The sequence below is a fragment of the Bombina bombina genome, chromosome 6, assembly GCF_027579735.1.
Source record: "Bombina bombina isolate aBomBom1 chromosome 6, aBomBom1.pri, whole genome shotgun sequence".
Taxonomy (NCBI): Eukaryota; Metazoa; Chordata; class Amphibia; order Anura; family Bombinatoridae; genus Bombina; species Bombina bombina.
In genome coordinates, this window is record NC_069504.1 from 936,389,980 (window position 1) to 936,412,558 (window position 22,579).

The window sequence follows — 22,579 nt, forward strand, 5'->3', positions numbered from 1 at the left end:
ACCTACACTAAAAACCGGAGTGGGTTAGATCCTGATGTGCGATTGGAGAGCAGCAAATCCTAACGATCTATACAAGGTTCTCTAGTGCTGTGTTTACTTATAGATCTGCAGACTTTTTTGAACTGTTCTGCCAACTACTGAGCCCACCATGCTTTCTGGGGACACAGCGGAACTGCATGATTTGGTAAAAAAAAACAAAAAAAAAACGTACTTGACTGCCTTTGGATCACTCGAGTTCTCTTGGAACATTAACAACCTATAATATGTTTAATATACATAATGTTAGCCCTTTGCTTTGTTTAGCACAAAATGCTGGTTTGTCACACACATTTTATAGTGCCCCCACACTGACTATTTGTAATGGGCTGAAGTCTTAAGTTCACCACGATGTTAAGAACTTACTGGTCTTTATAATAATTACTCTATCTAGCTCTGTTGCCATATACAGCTCAGCAGAGTACATGGACTTATACCTAGGACAAATAATGCGAGTCTGTTATTACTCACCAATTATTATGTGAAGGGTTAACCACAAAGAGGACTGTAATCCCATATATAGGTTTCTAGTATGGTTATGCTCTTTAGGGCTATGCCAAGTAATTACATGCTCATAGAATAATATTACATTAATGACATTTAAAGCGCTGGAGAGATGATGTTTATGTGCAATTTGCCTATAGTTGCTATCCACATATAGATTTCTACCATTCCCATAAGTAACCCCTAGGTTTGAGCAAGCATACCTTTGAATTCTAGTGATAAAAATTAACTATGTCTTTTATGCTGATCAAATGTCCATTGTTATTTCTTTTGCAGTTTTAACCCATTGAGCCTTTAGTCTGTATGATTACTCAGTTCTGTTCCATGCTTAAGAGACTTATGGGCACTTACTGCGCTATACATATGCTTAACTTTCGAGATTTCTTCCTACAGGGTTATAAATGTACTACCCCATAATGTCTGGTTAAAGTTAACACTTAGTTTATATTTTATGCTACATATGAGCCTTCATTATGGTCTCTACCTGGCTATTTCTTGGTTAAAATCAGTAGCCTGCATCAGTATTCATTTATTCTAGACAAGCTACAAGCTACAATATATAAAGAAGGCACCAGAGGAAAACTTAGATCAAAATAAGGCACACATTTATTTATTTACTCAACTGTATGGTATATTAGGTTATAGCATTCTGCATGAAAGTTGATAATATACGTCATGATATTAATGCATATCTATTCAATGCGAGATGAGTGATGTATAGTCCACCTGCTGGTCGGAATAAAGCTTGGTACGTTGTCTGTTAATCTTCTGAATATCCTGAGGAGCTTTGGTGTCTGCGGCCTGGATACCTGAGCTTCTTAACCCCTGACCTCTAGGCATGATAGGCAACATTTATGTTGATAGTAGACCATATATTTAGGTGGGAAGTATTATCATCCCTTAGTAGATATGTACATATGCCCTTCTATGATAGTTCTAGATGCTTGCTCACTAGTAAAGCTGCATATCATTATGTGCAACCCTTTAATTATGTACTTAACATATTATTCATGCAGTCTGGTCTTGCAGTCTATACAGTCTCCCTCATCATAGTTCCAGAGCTAAGCTTTATAACGTATGTCAGACCTATACAGTTAGATCCTTTTCCCTTGATATTTTGGGTATGACATTGTCCCAATACGCATTAGCCCTGTGTTATGCATTTATTGTTAACCCATATATACTTCTTTTCATATAGCTGGGATGCTGAGTCATCCTGAGGCATGTTTACTCTATATTACAAGAACGCAGCCTGATTTATTAGACTCACTATACCCAAGTTACCACCTCCAACATAATATATCTCCTTGTTTAGGAGAGTTAACCGCACGGTCTCTCTTTTACTTGTACCGCATCTTCACTACCTTCTTTATGAGTATATCTCTTAGTACACTATTACTGCACTAATTTTTCAATGGATAAATTGTCTTTAATGACAGCAAGAAGGGATTAAGTTTGGTTCTGCTTGCATGTTTCTCTTTCGATATAGTCCCTAACAATGTGTTAATATAAAATAATAATCTTAAAAATCTGAGGTAAACAGAATAAGATCAATGAGTGATCTCCTATATAGCAGGTAGCCTCCTATTATGGTAAAACTCTCACTTAGCCAGGGGTCCAAGAGTGGCCCTTTTAAATAAGAGGGGAGGCTTAAACCATCATTGGCTCGACTGCATTGTGCCTCTACAAAACTTTTTTCAATATTAGTTACTTTGATGTTTTGTTCGTTGATATTACTGATGAAGCTTGTAGCCTCTCAACTGTATGATGAAACCTATACTGTGTTATTTGTGATGGCACTTGTGGAATGTCTTACATATCTTGTTTGTATGCCAAATTTTACCTCAATAAAAATATTATAAAAAAATAAAAAAAATAATGCTAGCAGAATAGTCGGACCGCACAACCTGTAATACGTGTAAGCTGAAAATTCTATACTCAAAAGCCATTTTTTGGGTGCAGACAACATCCGGATTTTTCAAGGATCCTGTCATTTAATTGTCGATTTAATGTACAATGGCCAAGTGTGGCCTAGAAGATATGCACATTCTCTTTCACTGAAAATCCACAGCATGAATACCTAATCAGGGATATTATAAATTCAGGGGTTGATAATCTATAATTTGACAATAACCTGCAAGTTAGCAGTTGTGAGTGAGTCCTTTTTTAATTTCATTTATTCACAATTAGCCATTATTATTCTTTATCGGCAGCTATTTCTTAATTATCAGTTCAGTGAAAAATGAACTTATACATAACATGTGCCAGTCCTGTTTGCTTGGTCCAAATTCTCAATACTTAATTACACATTCACATGGACATTTTTTTACTTATTTAATGTCACAGCTAAAATTATGTGATAAACTCAAGACAACACATTTTATATAACTCCTTACTATATAACTCCTATCTAACCTCGCCTACTCAGAAAAACTGGAATTGTTATTTTAAGGCTAAGCAGGAATGGGAAATTATCAACACGCAGAAAATGTCAATTCAGGAGCTTAGATCTAGGGCTAAATTTTATACGTACAGCAATAAGTTAGGGAAACTTTTAGCTAAATGTGTTAAAACTCAGGACCCTTATAAATGTGTAAAGGCAATTAATAAAGATGGAGTCAGGCTAACTAACATTGAATCAATTAATTTGGAATTCTTTAAATACTTTAAGCAACTGTATTCTGCCACAGAAATAAACAACCATAATTAACGTAAGTTTTGGCAGAAAATGTATTTGCCTACACTGTCCACAAAAGCGATAAATATTTTAAACGCACCTATTTCAGAGCGAGAAATCCATCAGGCAATAGATAGACTTAAACTAGACAAAGCACCGGGCCCAGATTTATTTCCTGGTGAGTTATATAAAATTCTTAAATTTGAAATAACCCCTACCCTGTTGAATGTTTTTAATGACTATTTCTGTTATAGTAAGAACCCATCCTCCTACTTTTCTGCTTCTAAGATTACGTTAATACCCAAAAAGGGCAAAGATTTGGAGTTAATGGACTCGTATCATCCAATTTCCTTGTTAAACTTGGATTCTAAATTAATGACAGCCATTTTAGCGCAAAGACTTAAAGCAACTCTTGGCCCTCTGATACATGTAGACCAGGTCGGTTTTATGACCCATAGAAACCCTTCTGGTAATATTCATAACATTTTTCATCTACTGGAGTTTTTTGCAATTTCTAATACTCAGAATAAAAATAAATCTACCCATGATCTTGCTATACTCTCTGTCGATGCCCAAAAAGTGTTTGATTCGATTACATAGGACCATTTTTTGGGTTTAAAGATCAATTTCTAAACTGTATTAGGTCTATATATGCAAAAGCTTCTTCAACATTATTCATAAATGGTTTCCTCACAGATTATTTCCCTATACCTAAGGGAATGCACCAAGGCTGTTCAATCTCCCCACTTCTTTGCAATTTAGCTATTAAACCTTTGGATATAATTCTTAGTAAAATTTTAAAGGAGATCTCTCTTGGAGGGAAGCAAATTAAACTACTGTTATATGCAGATGATTTGCTGTTATTGCTTAACAATATACAAACAGAGATACCCATGATTTTAGAGTCAGTTTCAGAATTTGGCTCCTTCTCTGGCTATAAAATGAATGCCTCTAAATCCAAAATACTATGGATTAAGAGAACAGCCCTCCCATCCCCTTTAAAACTGCTGTAGAATACATTACATATCTTGGGATAAAAATTGGTACAAACCCTCTGAGCTGGTATAAGCTAAACTACTCCCCTCTGAAAATTGCCCATAATATCCATCTACAATAGTATTTGCTTAGCTAAAGTAGCTATGGACTGGCTCACTGGAGGAGATTAAGTTGCATATCTGGAAGCTGAACAAAAATTGGTTTACCCTTTCTCTCTGAGTGCCCTATTACATTGCCTCTGTAAGTTTATTCCTAATAAAATTAAGAAAAGACATACCATATATTATATTATTTAAGCCTGGCATTTTATTAGAACCACTTTAAACTGTAAGCCTTATATCTCAGATCTAGTACCTATTGTGGGGAACAGCAATTTATTGGGATTCTCAATAATAAGCTGTTCAACAGATGGGCTAATTACGGTTTGATATATTTAATGAAATTGATACACCCAGGGTATTTATCTTTGAGACTCATAAAGACCGCTAGAGTCTTAGGAATACAGATTTCTATGCATACCTACAAGTACGCCATTGGTTCTTTGAAACAACCAAAGACTTTAATATGATATGGTCTCATCCAGGCATAAAAATGGGCCTATCTCTGTTTAAAATGGGTAAGCACTCTATTAGTTATTGGTATAAAATGATATTAACCAATATTGGGGAGCTTACTGCTCTTGATATTTGTCTAAAATAGCGGCCTGTTCTTCCGGCAATAGATGCTGACATGGTGAAGCGTATTATTGTGAGTGTAGAGAGCGCTACACTATCTGCAGTATGGCGAGAGTCTCACTTTAAATTAATCAATAGGGTATACATACCTCCTTCTCGATTAAATAAATGGTACCCTTCCTTGCAAAATATATGTTCCCGATGTAGTTCAGCTGAAGCTGACTTGGTTCACATGTTCTGGAGCTGCCCAAAAATACAACAATTTTGGCAACGTATCCAATTTTGGATGAGGAAAGTGACAAAGGGGATGAGTTAGATAATATTGACTTTATTAATGCAACTATTTGGGGGGGGGAGATATCTTATTCTTAGGAATTGGAAGAATAAAAGGGAACCAACTGTTAATAATTTAACGTTTCTGCTGCAATCTCAATTTATAATTGATAGTTCCAATAACTCGAAAACGCAGCAGGATAAGTTTGGTATAAAATGGCTGGATTTTCTTTAACTATATGGGAGCAATCCCCAGAAACAACTTATGACCCTTTTCAAAATCTAGGGATGAATGGATAAGGAGAATAGCGCCCTAGATTGTCTATAAATCTCCTTTATTCTGGGTTAAGGAAGGGTCCCCCTTTGGGTGGTTTTTTTTTTCTTTTTCTTCCCCTTCTCCCCTCCCTCTCCTCACTCACCAGGATTTATTTGAATCTTATTTCATCGCTGAAGGTAGCAATATTATGTACTTTGTGTATAAGGATGCTGTTCTCTGCTTTTTCTTCTTGTTTTTTTTATATAAAAAGGTTGTAACATCTTTAAGTCCTTATATATGATTTTACTGTTAGAGCAGTCTATCTTGTGTTGGTCAAATGTTAATGATATATGTCCAGTGGCACAGTTGCATGTAATGATATTATTTGTATCCCTGTATTAGGGGAAAGAACCAAATGAATTTATACTCTGTCTCCTGTCAGGGCATGTATTAATGTCTTCTGTTTCCTTTTTCCTTTTCTTTTACCTTTTTGTGTTTTCTGGACTAAATACAGGTCTGTATTTATAGGTATAAACAATGACCCTAATACAGATAAAAGTCACATGTTTACTTAATCGTATGTACAGGAATGTGATGATGATCAATTTATATTCTTTTGTTCTAACAAAAAGAAAATATTATATGTATGTTTTTTCTTTTTCTTTTTCTCTCCTTTTTTTTAAGTAGAATATGTATATATGTATTGATGTATCTTATTTTTCTTTCGGTTTTGGACAGTATACATGCTTGTTTTCATGTCTATAACTGATGATCTTAATAAAAATTGAATTTATAGTAAAGGCAACACTTTCTGAATGACTAATGAATAACCCAACATTTTTTCAAATGTAGCACTGGATTTGAACATGGGAAAATGCACTGAAGTTACCCACTGACAGTTTGGGGTTTAATAAAGTACAGATTTTTTGTGTGAAAGGGGTAGTGATGGTTTAGAGGTTAAATAGTGTGGGGGTTATTGTGAGTGAGTTTGTGGTGGTTTAGAGATTAAACGTGTGGGGGTGTATTGTGATGGGGTTGTGGTAGTTAAGGGGTTAAGTAGGGATTTTTTCAATCGGGGTTGTGGCAGATTAGGGGTTAAGTAGTGTAGGGGTTTTAGCGATGGTATTGTTGCGGTTCATGGGTTGTGTAGTGTAGGTTTTTTGCGATGGGGGTTGTGGTGGTTTATGGGTTAAGTAGATAAGGATTTTTTTGGGATGGGGTTGTGGCAGTTAAGAGGTTAAGGGATATTGTGTGTTTTTTGGGATGGGGTTGTGGCAATTTAGGGGTTTAGTAGCTAGTTTTTTTTAGAATAGGGGTTGTGGCAATTTAGGCCTTAGGGGTTCATATAGTGTAGCTGGTTTTTGCAGTGGGGGTTGTGGCAGTTTAGTGTAGTGGGTGTTTGCAATGGTGATTTTGGTGTTTTATGGGTAAATTACAAACAATACATACATTATTCCTTTTTACATTGCAAAAGTTATTTTCACACTGATTGCAATCTTAAAGAAACACACATTAAATAAAAGTACTGTTTTGTCATAATTTCATTTTAATAAGAACGCACTTTTAAGGACACTGATTATGCAATAAGAGCACAAACAGCTATAAACTTGGAATGAAACAGTGTTTTTTGATGTTTTTAAGAATGTATTTGTATTTAATCTAAATTTGAAAAATTATGATATTTTTATACCAGTGACTGGTGCCTATTAATATAAGGTTTTTTGTATATTTTGTGTGAATTTATAATAAATTATCATGAAAATTGGATTTTCATTCCATTTTAACGAAAGAATGCACCAACGAAATTTAAAGAAAATGAAAACATACTGACGGAAATTGTTAGTATTTATTTGTTTAAAGGTTTAATACTTACCTTAAAGTGAACTTTTCATCTGTAGCTTTGAAACATTTACATTTATTTTAATGAAAAACATAAATGCCAAAAGAAAATTCAATTTTATTTTAGTTTTAAACTAAGTGAAAAATGAATAGTGCAGCTACCAAATATTAATGGAAACAAATTACCCTGAATATTCTAAACAAAAATTTTGTTCGAAATGAAATTTTCTGGTCCTGCAAATGTCAAATACTTATATATTTAATCCTTTCCTTAAAGTGCTCTTACTTTTTTATGTTAAGGTTCTTTTGATATTAAGTCAGCGTTGTGAAACAGAACTATAAATTAGAGCTATAAGGATTACAGTCCAGCTTAATGAAAAGTGTCTGTCAAGTTAATGAGGAGCAGTTCTTTTGAAAAATAGCTATGCTAATGAATTTTTATTTTAAATTAACTAGTGCTAAAAGCTCTTGGATAATATTGTAAGACACCCAATTAAGAACTAGATTACAAGTGAAGAATAATCAATAGCGATAATATTCTAAGTATCTTAATGCACCTGACCTACCTTTTTTAGCCCACCATATGTATTAGATATGTGCGATTCGTTTCGGATCGATTCGGAAATTTGGAAAATTCGGAAAATTCTGCGATTCGGATCGAACCGAATTTCCGAATTAAAATACTGCCGAATTTACCGAATAAATCCAAATTACTTCGGATTTATTTGGTAAATTCGGATGGCCATGGATTACACTAGTATTGTACAGTATAAGTCTAATCCCACCTAACACTTACCGAAATTCCGAACCGAACCGAATCGAACCGAATTCAGCAGAAATTAGTACATAATATGATAATACTAGTCTAATATCCCACCTAACACTTACTGAAATTCCGAATTTCCGAATCCATCCGAACCGAAACAAATCCGAACCGAATTTATTAGAATCAGAATGAATCCGAAACAAATCCGAACCAAATTGATTCAAATTTTTCTAAATCCGAATCTATCCGAACCGAACCAAACCGATTTTTTTCGCCATGCACATGTCTAATATGTATCTAATAGGTATTGCAGGGAGGGCTAATAGCATGATCATTCCACTAGTATAACAAATGCTGAGTTAAGTGAAGTGCTCAAGCTCAGTCCAAAAAAACTCTGTAAAATATAGTGCTTTTTAAGTCCTGAAGTAAATTATTATTATTTAGCACATAAATACATGAACAACTCCACTTGAGTCCTTGCACACCATTGGCTTAGCTGATCCTCAGCTTAGTGCAACCTCAGCTAAATGTTAGTGTGCTCTAGACTATTGATCGAGTGATAAAAAATAACTTTTTACCTGTAATATAAACAGAAACAAAATATATCCAGCCACAGGAAATAGAATTACATTCTTTATTTTTTCATAAGGGTCAAGGTGAAACAAAACTGAGATGTTTCAAGCTCAAAGACCTTAAAGGGACATTAAACCCAAATTTTTTTCTTTCATGATTCGGATAGAGAATACAATCTTAAACAACTTTCTAATTTACTTCTTTTATCTAATTTGCTTCATTCTCTTGATATTCTTTCCTGAAAAGCATATCTAGATAGGTTCAGTAGCTTCTGATTGGTGGCTGCACATAGATGCCTCATGTGATTGGCTCACCCATGTGCATTGCTATTTCTTTAACTAAGGATATCTAAAGAATGAAACATATTAGATAATAGAAGTAAATTGGAATGTTGTTTAAAATTGTATTCTCTGTCTGAATAATGAAAGAAACATTTTGGGTTTTATGTCCCTTTAACCCCTTAAGGACCACAGCACTTTTCCATTTTCTGTCCGTTTGGGACCAAGGCTATTTTTACATTTCTGCAGCGTTTGTGTTTAGCTGTAATTTTCCTCTTACTCATTTACTGTACCCACACATATTATATACAGTTTTTCTCGCCACTAAATGGACTTTCTAAAGATACCATTATTTTCATCATATCTTATAATTTACTATAAAAAAAATTATAAAATATGAGGAAAAAAATGGAAAAAAACACACTTTTTCTAACTTTGACCCCCAAAATCTGTTACACATCTACAACCACCAAAAAACACCCATGCTAAATAGTTTCTAAATTTTGTCCTGAGTTTAGAAATACCCAATGTTTACATGTGCTTTGCTTTTTTTGCAAGTTATAGGGCCATAAATACAAGTAGCACTTTGCTATTTCCAAACCACTTTTTTTCAAAATTAGCGCTAGTTACATTGGGACACTGATATCTTTCAGGAATCCCTGAATATCCCTTGACATGCATATATTTTTTTTAGAAGACATCCCAAAGTATTGATCTAGGCCCATTTTGGTATATTTCATGCCACCATTTCACTACCAAATGCGATCAAATAAAAAAAATTGTTCACTTTTTCACAAATTGTTTCACAAACTTTAGGTTTCTCACTGAAATTATTTACAAACAACTTGTGCAATTATGGCACAAATGGTTGTAAATGCTTCTCTGGGATCCCCTTTGTTCAGAAATTGCAGACATATATGGCTTTGGCATTGCTTTTTGGTATTTAGAAGGCCGCAAAATGCCACTGCGCACCACACATGTATTATGCCCAGCATTGAAGGGGTTAATTAGGAAGCTTGTAGGGAGCTTTTAGGGTTAATTTTAGCTTTAGTATAATGTAGTAGACAACCCAAAGTATTGATCTAGGTCCATTTTGGTATATTTCATGCCACCATTTCACCGCCAAATGCTAACAAATAAAAATAAAGCGTTACATTTTTCACAATTTTAGGTTTCTCACTGAAATTATTTACAAACAGCTTGTGCAATTATGGCATAAATGGTTGTAAAAGCTTCTCTGGGATCCCCTTTGTTCAGAAATAGCAGACATATATGGCTTTGGCTTTGCTTTTTGGTAATTAGAAGGCAGCTAAATGCCGTTGCGCACCACACGTGTATAATGCCCAGCATTGAAGGGGTTAATTAGGGAGCTTGTAGGGAGCTTGCAGGGTTAATTTTAGCTTTAGTGTAGGTATCAACCTCCCACATGACACATCACACCCCCTGATCCCTCCCAAACAGCTCTCTTCCCTCCCCCACCCCACAATTGTCCCCGCCATCTTAAGTACTGGCAGTAAGTCTGCCAGTACTAAAATAAGAGTTTTTTGGGGATTTAAAAAAAAAAAAAAAGATAATTCTGCTCTGTAGGATCCCCCTTAGCCCCCAACCTCCCTGATCCCCCCCAAACAGCTCTCTAACCCCCCTCTCTGCCTTATTATGCGCCATATTGGGTACTGGCAGCTGTCTGCCAGTACCCAGTTTGAAATTAAATATGTTTTTTATTATATTTTATTATTTTAAAAATTCTATTTTCTGTAGTGTAGCTGCCCCCCCTCAACCCCCAACCTCCCACCCTCCCAGATCGCTAAATTACAAGTTAATTTGTAATGTTCCCATCCTCTCTCCCACCGTGTACCACTTAACATTTGTTCCATAGTATAGGGTTCCCACCCGCCCGCGCGTGCACCCGCTCCCGTGCACGCGCGCGCACCCGCTCACATGCACGCGCGCACACCTGCGCGCACTCGATCTCGCCCCCTTCCCCACCGATGGCCGCCCACCCGCCTCCCTGGATCAGCTCCCACCCACCAACGAACATGGCCATTGATGGCCGATGCAGAGAGGGCCACAGGGTGGCTCTCTCTTCATCGGTGGGCTAAAAAATGTTATAGCAGGATGCCTCAATATCGAGGCATCACTGCTATAACATGAAAGCAGTTGGAAGTGATCAGGATCGCTTCCACTGCTTTCAAAGACCAACGACGTATGGGGTACGTCCTTGGTCATTAACTGCATTTTTTTGCAGGACGTACCCCATACGTCGTTGGTCGTTAAGGGGTTAATCATGGCTGGACTTTTTTGTTTATGTGGCTAGAGTTTTTTTTTTCTGTTGATATTTGAGGGACTGGCCTTTCCTGTCCGTGCCTGCAGGTGAAGTGGTTCTGACGGAACCAGCATATTATAACCAACATATTTTATAACAAATGGGAAATAAAAGCGGTATTAAACATTTGACAGATGTTAATACACAATAGCACTAATATATTTACTCTCTACTTGTAATCTAGGCCTAAACATTATAGATCCTAAGCCTTGGGAACCAGAAACTTTGCTCTGTTTATTCTTCATTTCATAGTTAGTGTGTGTTTTCATTGCATTAGTTATTTAAACATATTAAACCAAAAGAGAGGAAGAAAACTCTCTAAAAGACTGCACGTGCAGCACTCTGTGCCTGGACTTGTAGTGGAGAAATTGGGAATTTAAAATATAACTTTTATTAAGTATATTAAAATAAAACACTCAATTAAAAACAACCTGATAGTAGTAGGCCTATTCCTTAATCTTCTGTAAGACTTTGATATGTTGTAAGTGCTTAGAAGGAAATTGTATAGGCAGGGAGTTATAAGTGAGACCACTCAGTTTAATAATTTCACTAGTAGTATAGGGTTAGTCTTTTTGTGTCAAATACACATGTATCTGGATATCCAAATATGCTATTGATTTGTGCTTGGGTGTTAGAATTAGGTTCAATGCTAGTGACGCTCTGTAAACTCAGAAATACACATAAAAAGTAGTGTTAAAAATTCCACTTTGTTAATGAATATCACCTCTGTTTAATCTTATATTGGAATATAAATAGTAGAGATATTCAGAATAATCAGATTTCACGTGACAATTTGTGAACCTGTGTTATTCTGGTTGTATTTTAAACATTCACATGGGTGTTGTATATCTCATTTGATCAACTTATTTCCACCATTTGTAGGTTTATTGTCACAATAAATTATTTCTAATCTCAGTGTGGTTCAGTTGGTTCATTTATGTATAAAATGTTAACAAAGTAGTATAATCTTGATTTGTTTCTTTTTAATAGCTAGTCATTCGTCTACAATACCAGAGATCCTGTGTTTGGCGTTGGGATTATTACCCTATTGTCTTAGCGCCACTATCACATATACTACAGGTAATGTTTAAAAATTAATAGAGCTCCCATCTGCTCTATTAATTTTTAAACATTACCTGTAGTAGTTGGCCTGTTTAGGCGGGGGGAAATTTATATTACGCAGTCAGTTCTAGTATATGACAAACAGTCACAATTAGGACTGTTTAACTAAGTTATAACTTTGACCTTAATACTATTTTGATATAACAAAGGGTTACTCGCACTAAGCTATTTATTAGGTGGCAACCTTAGAATACTGCATTGGGGGAATTTCAAGCTCAGTTGTACCTATAGTCAGATAATTCTATTTTACCGGTGTAACTATCTAACTTTTGCTGCTATATTAAGTAACTAAAATCTTCCAACGAGTATCCCAAAAATGCTATAGCGATATTAGTTCAGCTTAAGGTGCAGATATACCTAACTTATAGAATTAATTTAACGTTTGGCTCATAACAAATTTATTCTGGAAAACAAGTATCCGGTTCTAAAGTAATTTACACCAAGCACAATACTGCATTCTTAGTGTGACACTGAATCACACGAAAGACCAAAGTACTATAAAAGAGAACACATGATACACAGAATATCACAGCTAGAGGGGCATAAACATAATATAATACCGCAATAGCTATACAATATTGCGGCTATATACTTAGAAATTAAGTTTGTTCATCTTTTATTCAAATGCAAACAGTTAAATGTAACAGTTGGTGCATCTTATTATTTCAATAGTTACTAATATTCAGCACACGTTTATTGGCTGAGTCATTAGGTGTAAGAACTATATTACACTTAGCTACTCAAATTGCACAGCATTACCATTAGGATTGGATCTAATAGAAGGTGTACATATACCCCCTATTTTTAAATAACGCAATCCCACAAGAATTATATATGTGATAGTGGCGCTAAGACAATAGGGTAATAATCCCAATGCCAAACACAGGATCTCTGGTATTGTAGACGAATGAATAGCTATTAAAAAGAAACAAATCAAGATTATACTACTTTGTTAACATTTTATACATAAATGAACCAACTGAACGACACTGAGATTAGAAATAATTTATTGTGACAATAAACCTACAAATGGTGGAAATACGTTGATCAAATGAGATATACAACACCCATGTGAATGTTTAAAATACAACCAGAATAACAAAGGTTCACAAATTGTCACGTGAAATCTGATTATTCTGAATATCTCTACTATTTATATTCCAATATAAGATTAAACAGAGGTGATATTCATTAACAAAGTGGAATTTTTAACACTACTTTTTATGTGTATTTCTGAGTTTACAGAGCGTCACTAGCATTGAACCTAATTCTAACACCCAAGCACAAATCAATAGCATATTTGGATATCCAGATACATGTGTATTTGACACAAAAAGACTAACCCTATACTACTAGTGAAATTATTAAACTGAGTGGTCTCACTTATAACTCCCTGCCTATACAATTTCCTTCTAAGCACTTACAACATATCAAAGGCTTACAGAAGATTAAGGAATAGGCCTACTACTATCAGGTTGTTTTTAATTGAGTGTTTTATTTTAATATACTTAATAAAAGTTATATTTTAAATTCCCAATTTCTCCACTACAAGTCCAGGCACAGAGTGCTGCACGTGCAGTCTTTTAGAGAGGTTTCTTCCTCTCTTTTGGTTTAATATATTACTTAACTGCACAGCACCACCTTTTCTGCTATTATAAGCACAGAAATATTAATTCAGCGTCAGCTACTAACGGCAATTATAGAAAAGGCTGCCGCAGTGGTGCCACTGTATATCAGTTGTGGTAAAAACTGTTATTTAAACATAGTTTACATTTCAAATACATGATAATGTAAGCTTTAAAGTATTGAAACTATGGAATCTACCTCATACATTTCCATAGTATTTTATTGATAGAAGAAAAGGAATATAGTATGACAAGACACATACATATCAAATAAGATAACACAACCGTATGACACAAAACATACTATCAATTCCATACAAATATAAAAAAATCATACAACGTAACTCACATGTATGGAGACTATATAAAATCAAAGCTAATGTTTCAGTGTGGTCTTCTCATAATTTTTTAATAAACAGTTATATCTAACCTCCCCAATCTTTACTAGGAAACAAATCAATAGAGCAGCATACTCATATCCCAGGTCACTTTTAGACCTCACCTTTAAAAGTGTTTATTGCAATTTTGTAGTTATTGTATAGGTTATTTTTTAACCTCATTGCTTAGATAAAAGTGGCATGTAATTATTTTTGACATAAACAAATAATTAAAAAAATAGTATACAAAGGGTGAATGATACTCAAGTAGCATGCTCAGACTTTGACTTAGCTAATGAGATCACTTACATTATTATATATATTAAACCATAATGATGCTGCTTAAAGGGACAGTCTACACCAGAATTTGTATTATTTTTAAAGAAAGATAATCCCTTTATTACCCATTCCCTATTTTTGCATAACCAACATAGTTATTCTAATACACGTTTTACCTCTGTGATTACCTTGTATCTAAGCCTCTGCCCCCTTATTTCAGTTCGTTTGACAGACTTGCACTTTAGCCAATCAGTGCTTAATCCAAGGTAACTCCACGTGCGTGAGCCCAGTGTTATCTATATGACACACATGAACTAACAATTCAATGCCGCCCCCCTGCAGATTTGCAGCCAATCGGCCTCCAGCAGGGGGTGTCAACCAACCCGATCAACCCGATTGAGGTGTCAATCAACCTGATGTCTGTCCACCGCCTCAGAGCAGGCGGACAGGTTATGGGGCAGCGATCTTTAGACCGCTGCTTCATAACTTGTGTTTCTGGCGAGCCTGAAGGCTCGCCAGAAACACGGGTCATCAAACTCCATACTGAGATTGATAAATATGCCCCAAACTGTCAATATTATTTATAGAACAAAATGGTATAATTTATTAAGGGTATAATGGATTATATCAGATATTACTCTTACATAATATACACTTTAAATTATCCATGAGCATTGCTTAATTGAAGTATAATTATTAGTTTTCAACTCAGAGTGTCATTTTATTTTTCAGGAATAGTTGAAGAAGACATGCTAACAAAATCTGCAACAAAATATTGTAGCCTATTCAACTCCTTACAGAAACAGCATAGGCTGCTAATGGTAACTATTGTGCTAACAAGAATGGCAGATTAATGTTAAAATATTTTGGGGTATTTACAAACTTAAAATTAAATCAGAACATGTCATCAGTCTCAAGAACTGGCATTTTTACCTGTTTCCATAATAATGTAAATCACATATTAAATATTACATGAAATCCTAGTATAATCCCTGTAATCTGAAACACACAAGTAATATAAAATTAGACTATAGGTTTAAAATAAGTGACTGAGGCAAATATACTTATATCTCAGAGCAATTATGCAATAAAGTGCTCAAAACCTGTAGTATGTTTCAAGAAAAAAACATTAAATAACCATACACAATAACAATATATGACCCCACATAGTCAAGTTGCCACCCACCTCAATTACAAAACACACCACACACGTTAGTTGGGATTTAAAGGCTGCAGCTCATTTATTAACAGAGTAAATAAACATAAATAAACATAAATAAACATAAATAACCATAACTTAACAACAACCACAGTGCTTGCCCCCACTTGTCCACTTGCAAGCCCCGCCCAACCCAAGGGAGGGGCAATCACCCTTAAACCGACCCCTGTTACTGCAACAGGAAGTCCAACCACTTCATAATAGGCGTAAGCCTCTACCAAACAGGGCAAGCACCCCGCCATGCTGCGACATCTTGTACCCATTATTAGGGAGGGAGGGTGGGAAATTCAGCTTCCACCGTTCAGCTCCTGTTAGTAAATGTGCCTGTCACTTCCTGTGTTGTGCCTATACTCCTCTTCTTAGCCCAGCCCCCTGTCCTCACCTTCACCTCTTGTTCTCTTCCTGTTGGGGTCATACAACCCTTCCTTCCAATTCCTCATCCAGGGTTCTGCTTGACCCCACATAGTCAAGTTGCCACCCACCTCAATTACAAAACACACCACACACGTTAGTTGGGATTTAAAGGCCGCAGCTCATTTATTAACAGAGTAAATAAACATAAATAAACATAAATAAACATAAATAACCATAACTTAACAACAACCACAGTGCTTGCCCCCACTTGTCCACTTGCAAGCCCCGCCCAACCCAAGGGAGGGGCAATCACCCTTAAACCGACCCCTGTTACTGCAACAGGAAGTCCAACCACTTCATAATAGGCGTAAGCCTCTACCAAACAGGGCAAGCACCCCGCCACCTCTCACCCCAAAGGTGAGAACCGCCAACCAGAGCTAAGGCCTTCTCAATCCCCTCCTTTAAAGTGTAATTAAAGAGGTGTAACCCCACCTCATTGAGGTGTATCCCATCCTTCAGGTAGAAACACCTCCCTGATTCACCCTCAAATTCCACATGCCTCAAAGTCACACCTCTGCACCGTCTCACATGCCCACTCACCATTCTATTGATCTTCCGTCTGGAAGCCTCCAACCTCCCCGAATCCCAAGCTGCCCTCCACACCAACCGACTCTCAATCTCAGACCATACAATAACCACCCCGGGGAAAAGCTGGCATATCCGGTCTATCCCCTTTTTCATGTCCTCCACTAAGTCTCTTTGTGACATGAACCCCAAGTCATTCCCTCCTACATGTATCACCAAAATTTGAGGGGGAGAAAACAATCTTGCAAATTCCACAACTTTCAAAACTAACTGGCCCCATTTCATACCCCTGATCCCCAGCCACTTTATCTCCACCTTCTCCCTGTCCAGTCCCAGCTGTAAACCATTGTCCTTCACTGCGGCAGCCTTCCTGGCCCAATGGATGTAGGAATGCCCGATCACACAGCACCTCACCGGACCTGTCAAAACAAATAGAGCCGTATCAGCTGCCGCACCCACAACTTACACCCTCAGCCCCGGTCTAACGTACCCCTTGAACCTCTCTGATCTCCACCGCCCAATTCTTTTGATTACTCCTACATCCAACCCTAAGCCTGCAGCCTCTGTCGCCGCCCCTATTCTGAAAGAATGTGACCCAAAATCCAGCCCCCCAATTCCCAGCCTCTCCAATGCCTTCCTGAACACTGCAATGAATTGGTACCTAGACAACGCTGACCCGTCCGCATGTAAGAACAGCGGCCCATTCCTTTTGGGTCGCAAACCAAGGTAATCTCTCGTTGCGGCCACCGGGCAACATCTCCCCCCTATCTCCCTCAAGCTTATCAAGCAACCCTTTCCCGCTTGGTCCGTCTTAGACCTCCTCAGCCACACTTCCACCTTCCTATCCCTCACAATGACCTCCCCCCCTTGGAGGCCCCCTGTATCCCTCCGATTCCGGCCCACCAACTCAGACACCCTGAATGCTCCAAAAAAGGCTAACACAAAAGCTGCTCTGAACAAACTTTCTTCCCCTTCCGAAAAACACAAACCTCTCAAACAACTCACCACCCTTTCCAGTATCGCAAACGTCACTGGTCTCCTCCCGTCCTGTCTCCTCCGTCCCCTGCACAAACCCCTCACTGCCATGCGTACCACAAAAACCTTCGTCAGGTCCTCCATGCCCACCAACTGGAACCAAAAGGCTAAAGCCACCAACCTTTTCCGTATTTCTGAAGGCGACAGCCTCTCTTCCCCCCACCTTTTCACCCAAGTCAACAATACTTGCAGTTGGCTACCCTCCGTGTCCCACACATGCTGGCCATATTTCAACCCCCTCCACAGTTTCCACACCCGGGCGTACGCCCTCCATGTGGTCTCCGCCAAAGATCCTCGCACCAAGTCGATCACACCCTGCCCAAACTCCACAGGTCCATCGGGCAGGGCACCCCTTCCTCGTCTGCCTCTGGTGCTGCTGCAAAGAACCGGTCCCACTGGAAACGGGACAAAGCGTCAGCAATCACATTCATCTTGCCCGGAACATGGACAGCTCTGAAAGATATATTATTTCGCAGGCATTCAAGCACAAACGCTCTCAGCAACCTCACCACCGGGGGGGAATTCGCCGTTAATCTGTTAATAGCCACTACCACCCCCATATTGTCTGAATGAAATGTAACTCTTTTGTCCCTCAACACGTGTGACCACACCCTCAAAGCTACTACCAACGGAAAGAATTCCAGGAAAGTAAGGTTCTTAGTAAGGCCTGATTCTGCCCAACTGTCCGGCCACTTGTCCGCGCACCACCTGCCCTGTAAATAAGCCCCGAACCCTTGAGCCCCTGATGTATCTGTATACAGACCTAGAGCCTCGTCTGACCACCCTATCTCTTGAATAATCAGGTTCCCATTGAATTCGTCCAAGAAGGTAAGCCATACCCTCAAGTCCTCCTTCATCTCTCTCGTCATTCTTATGTGATGCTTCGGCTCGGACACCCCGGCCGTCGCCAATGACAAACGCCGGCAGAAGGCCCTTCCGATCGGGATGATCCGGCAGGCAAAGTTCAACTTCCCCAGCAACGACTGCAGCTGCCGTAACGTCACCTTCCTTGCAGACATTGCCTCCCCCAGAAGGTTCCTCAGGTCCGCCACCTTATCCTCCGGGAGCCTGCACTCCATTCGATCTGAGTCTAACTGGATACCCAGGAAACTAAGGGACATTACCGGACCCTCCGACTTGTCTGCCGCCACCGGGATCCCAAATTCGCGGGCCACCTCACCGAAAACCTGCACCAAACGTTCACAGTCTCCCGAACTGGCTGCCCCTACAAATAGGAAGTCGTCCAAGTAATGAACAATTGAAGCTATTCCTGCTTTTTGTCTGACCACCCATTCCACAAAAGAACTGAACTTTTCAAAGTACGCACAAGAGATGGAACAGCCCATGGGGAGACACAGGTCCACGAAAAAGGAACTCTCGAAATAACACCCCAGTAAGTGGTGACACCTGGGGTGCACTGGTAACAGCCTGAAGGCTGATTCCACATCCGCCTTGGCCAGCAATGCCCCTTTGCCCGCTTTTCGGACCAGGGCAACCGCCCTGTCAAAAGACGCATAGTTCACTGACACCAATTCCGGATCAATTCCATCATTGACAGATAATCCTTTCGGGTGAGAAAGGTGATGGATCATCCGGAACTGACCCACCCCCTTTTTTGGGACCACCCCCAGCGGAGAAATCCGCAAACCCCGCAAAGGTGGGCTCTCAAACGGCCCCGCCATCCTGCCCAGGGCCACCTCTTTGTACAATTTTTCCCTCACCACCTGCGGAAACTCCCTTGCCGACTTTAAGTTACCCCCAAAACTCCCTAACTCCTGTTCCTTGAACGGGATAATAAAACCCGAACTAAATCCCGTTAATAGTAGTTCGGCGTCCGCCGAACACCCCCGTCTATTGGCGTACTCCTTTAGCCACGGGACCATCCTTCCTACCATCACTGGGGTCCGTGCCCGTAATACCCATCTCGCTGGGCTTTCCTCCCTGCCTCGCTTTCTTGAAGCACTTGGCGAGAGAATGGATACCTCCACACCCTGAACATTCGTGCTTGTATTTGCACAACGCCCCGAAACGGCATTGACCCTCATTGAACTGGAAGCAGAGGCCCTTCCGGATAACCGTCGATGTGCTACCTGATCCACCCCCGCTACCGCTTCCGTGGCCTGCTGCCCGAAAGGACTGCCCTCCTCTAAGGGGGGTCATAATCTCCAACCAGATCCCCATGTCCCTATCATCCCAACGCATCTCAGGTCTAACCGCCATTTTCTGCCTAAAACGTTCGTCGTACCGCCACCACGCCATCCCACCATATGTCCGATGCGCGTTCGAAATCTCGTCGTAGTAACAAAACAACGACGACCCGTGTTCTGGAAATTTCTCCCCCATCACGCTAGCTAGGATACAGAAAGCCCTCGACCAATTACCAAAAGTTTTGGGTAATTTCCTCCATCTCTTCTTCCTCTCTTCCTCCTCCTTCTTCCCTTTCTCCTTGTCGTCCTCCTTCACCTCCAGCACCTGGTCCAATGGTAGAAGTGACAAGATCTCCAAGAACTCCCTCTTCCAAATCCTCTCCTTCATCTCACTGGTTAGGTGTAACCCCAACGGCCCCACAGAACACAGACACGGCCTCCTCAGTGCGTCCTCCGGAACCTTCAAAGTTTCCCCACTGACCCCTGTATGCACAGCCGCAGCCGTATTCCCTCCTGCCTGCGCTCCTGCTACCTGACTCTCTCCTCCAGGCTGTACCCACGCCGTCGCTGGCGACCCCTCCCCTCCTGTTTTTTCCAATGTTGCGATTAGCCCCTTCAAACCTGCCAGCAAAACCTCTCTCTCCCCAGTCACTCCGTCAGTCACCCTGCTTGGCTGCACAGCCGACTCACCTGCTGCCCGAGCCGCCGCTGCCGGCACTCCACTCCTTCCTCCTTCCCTTTCCGCCGCAATAGGCCTGTGATCCACTTGCCGGCTAGAGGCCCTAGGTCTCCTGCTCTCGTCCTCCCTGCCAGTCCCCAGAAGGCGCCTTGTCGGACCTCTCCTGGCAGGGGATCTCCCCCTGCCGTATCTGCTCCTTTCTCTGGATCTATCCACTCTGGCCCAAGTTGGCGATTCCGTTTCCATCCCTCCAGGTCCCCTGCTTCGTGGTGACCTAGACCTTCTCCTCCCTCTGGGGGACTCCCGTCTCCTCGGGGGGGGTGAACCCTACCCGTTCCCTGTCCGGAAACTGTTGCCTGCGAGGAAGAGGAACCAATCAAGTCATCCCCCCTCTCCATCCTCCCCCTCCCTTCCCTGCTGTCCCCCCTTTCACCTCCCCGTTGTGGGGTCAACAATTGCAAAAGCTGCGCCAGGGCATCCATGCCCCCTACCTGGCCAGCCGTTCCTGCTCCCGCTGACGTCCCCTCCAGTGGGTCTTCCTCCTCATCAAAGTCACCACTGGCCTCTAATTCCAGTGGTGGCTCCGTCCACAGCTCCAGATCCTCCAAACTCTCCGCCTCCCTGCAGGCTTCTTCCGCCTCCTCCACCCTGGCCGTACTGGCCCCGACCTCTGCAAAACAAACAAACCATCAATAATTATCCCATTTCCCATTATCCCCTTCCACTGCTCCCCAAGCCCCCCCCTTTTTCCCCCAACCGTAATCCCTCTCCGCGTTCATCCCACCTCCTATCCCCCCCCCCCGACCCCCCTCCTTCCTATGCCCGTACCTGACTAACCCCACTTCCTTTCTTTCTTCCTTGCCCATATATATATATATATATATATATATACATCTATATATATTTATTTATTTATTTATTTATATTTTTTTTTTTTTTTTACTTCATTTCCCTGACCCATTCCCTGCTGCCTCGAAACTCTCTACCCCTTTTCTCCTTTTGCCCTCCTTTCCACTAGCCCCCCCCCTTTTCCCCTTCCCAGCTGCCCCCCAAGGCCCCCTTGTTCTGCTCCCCCCACCACAGATGACCCGTTCCCTGCATATACGTTTTTTGTGGCCCCCCAGGGGTATATCAGCCACACCAGGAGGTACCTGGTTCCCCCCCCCCCTCTAAGCCCGTTTCTAACCCTGCCTGCATACCGCTGTAACCTGCCCCTCCACCGGCTACACCTCCTTAACTGGGGCCCCTCCACATCGTTCTCCCTCACCCTCCCTGCTTTACCTTTTGACCGATCCCCCTTACCCACTCAGCCTGCATACTCCCAGGCTAACAGGTTTATCTGCACCTGCGCCTCCTCAGCCCCTGTTCCCTTGATCACATAATGCACCTCCCACCCATGCCGCGATGAACCTTACCCCTCTCCCTGGACCATCTCTCCCCAGCCTGTCTTCCATCGCCTGCCACCGCAGGCCTCTCCCTCACCCTGCTGCCTCCGCATCTCACACAGCGTCGCTGGCGTCAGCCCCCCCTCTCACCCCCCGCCTTCACTGTATGGGCCTCAGCCCCCCTTTTTTCCCCCATTCCCGCCATCCTCTGAAGCGCCGGTCCCTCAGCCAAGCCCGCCTTACCTGTCCTTCGCTCTCCCGTCCTGCCGCTCCTCCGCCTGTCCTTCTCAGCTCCCGGGCCCGGTTGCGGCCGGGCCGTGACGTCATCCGGCAGCGCTGCTCCTCGACGCAGGCCCTCCCTGGCCGTTACACCGGGTCCTGTTTCCCGCCGCTCCGCTTCCTGGTATGCTCCAGCCGATCTTCCTCTCCTCCTCTGCACCTGAGGCCCCAGCTGCGACCGCCGGGCCGTGCTCCTCCTCGTCTCCGCTTCTTGCGGCCTCAAGCCCGGCCTGGGCCTGGCCGTGGGTACCGCTCCTGCTCCCGGCTGTTCTCCAATCAGCTCACGTGCCTGGGGCCT